Below are 2,343 nucleotides of genomic sequence, written 5' to 3' on the forward strand. Positions count from 1 at the left end.
GGGGTGCATGTGCAGATTACAAGGGTTTGTTTTTTTAGTTTTAGTTTTTTGAGACAGGGTCTCTCTCTGTCGCCCAGGCTGGAGTGTAGTGGTACAATCATAGCTCAAAGGAGCTTCGACCTCCTGGGCTCCCATCCTCCCATCTCAGCCTCCAGAGCAGCTGGGACGACAGGCCTACGTGTCCTTTATTGATGGGAAGGCCTAAGTGGGCAATGGGCCCTCCATAGTCTCTTGGCAGAGAGCCTTGGTGTGGCCCTCCTCATCTAGGTCATAGTGACATCGAAGAGGTGAGTCAAAGCTGCACTGGGTAATGGGGACTCCAGGGCCTAAGTAGAAGTCATGTATGGTAAATACTGGTTGAATAAATAAGTGATGTCACAGGGCTCGCCACCAAGATGACATGGGATAGAGAGAGTGTCTTCCTTTGAGAGCATGCTGGTTTATTCCCACTAGATCCCCAGGAGGATCAGCAGTAGGGGGTGGGGGGGGTCCTTCTTCACAATAGGCACAGAGGGAAGTTGAGATTGAGAGGACAGCCATGGCCTAGTAATTGTATCGTGAATTCCCATTTTTCTGCTCCACTGTCTGGAATATAAGGTCCCCTCCAAAGAAAATAGGTAGCCTCGTTCAAAGGCTTAAAAAGGAAAAGATGCCGTATATGGAAGACTGATGACAATTTGGCACAGCTCTTGCAAAAATTGGGGCAAGGGAGTGTGGGGCTCAGCAGCCCGGCTGCTGACGCTTCCAGTCCCACCCCTCACTAGCTCTGTGGGTTTGGGGCAAAATGCCTCCTCTCTCCCTCAGCTTCCTCACCTGTAAAGTTTGGATAATGCTAGCGCTCCCCTCCCAGGGCCAATGTGAAGGTTCACGGAGGCCCTGCAGTGGCGCACCCAGCCCCTAGTCAGCACTCAGTAAATGTGGGCTGACCCTCGTTATGACATGGGCCCATACAGCATAACAAGTGATATTTTTTCATCCAGCTACTGTGAACAAGTCAGGAAACTTCGGAAATAAGATTTGTCATCTTGTGGGGGAGGCTATTTTATGTGAAAGCTGTCTTTCTAATTATCTACAGTTCAAAGCTTCCTTTCTGCAACCACAGTAAACAAGGGATCCTGATGCTTTAGAGAACGTAGCTTTTGTTGAGGTTGTGACCAATGCACTATTAGGTGGGCTCCATTTGGAGCTTGTCCACAGTGATGGATCCTAGAATCACACATCCTAAAAGGGCCCGGCTGCCACCCCTACTCTTTGGAGAAAGCAGACAAGGCAGGCCACTTTCCAAAGTCGAAGTACCAGAAAGTTCCTTTTTCATCAGACCTGCAGGCAGAATGCCAATGCAGTTAACTTAAAAATCTTTCAAAAATTTTAGGTGGTTTTTAGAATAAGAAGTCATTGGTCAACAAGGAGAAAGACAACTTTTTCCTCCTCTTGACTCTGAAAAAGTGCTCTCCTGGTGTAACAAAAACAGGAAGACACTGCACTTGGCGAACTTGCCAAGATGAGGACTTGAGCGCCAATGAGACTCACGCTGGAAAGGTGGCAGCATGAGGCAGGGGTTTGTGTGCTGTTCTTAGATGTGTCCTCACCTCTAGGACGGAGCCTGATATGGAGCAGGTGCTCAAGCCATATTTGTTCAGTGAATGAATAAATGTATACTAACCAGATAGGTTAGTATGTAAAGGAACGGACATCCTCAGCCAATGCCTCTCTCCTCTCAGTGAGTTGTGCAATCCACAAGGTCTTTCCTTTGACATGCCCCAGCCTCCAGGCCACACCGCAGCCCCACGAAGCTGGACCCTGCCTGAGCACCTGCCTCACTGCCCTGGATGTTCTCCTTCCCAGCAATGCTCCTTTCCCAGCAAACACTCACTCCTCCTCCAGGGCCCAGCTCAAATGCACCACCTCTAACTTCTCATGGAGCTTTCCCACACAACTTTATTCCACAACTAATTACACTGCATTAAATTGTGTGCGTATCTTTCCCAGCAGGCTACAGGCTGCTCGAAAGATGCAGAAGTCTTGGCAGTGCTTACAGCCTGCATCATTAGAGGCACCCAAAACAAAGGGCAAGTCAGCCAAGAATGAGTCAACGAGCAGGTGAAACCAGTAGGTGGGATGATGGGGCAGTGGAGAGGGTGGGACTTGGCTAATTCTGATCAACAAATGGGCTCAACTGGAGCCACACAATCTCAATCCTCATCACAGGTTCCAAGGGCTGAAAACTTTTAGCTAGTGAAGTTTCCCTTAAATTAAAAGAAAAAAAGAAATCTGATGAACGCAGTTCTGCAAGGACAACCACGAAAGGGTAAATTGTGATACAAAACATCAGAAAGACCAAAA

The sequence above is a fragment of the Gorilla gorilla genome, chromosome 12 (genome assembly GCF_029281585.2).
Source record: "Gorilla gorilla gorilla isolate KB3781 chromosome 12, NHGRI_mGorGor1-v2.1_pri, whole genome shotgun sequence".
Classification (NCBI taxonomy): Eukaryota; Metazoa; Chordata; class Mammalia; order Primates; family Hominidae; genus Gorilla; species Gorilla gorilla.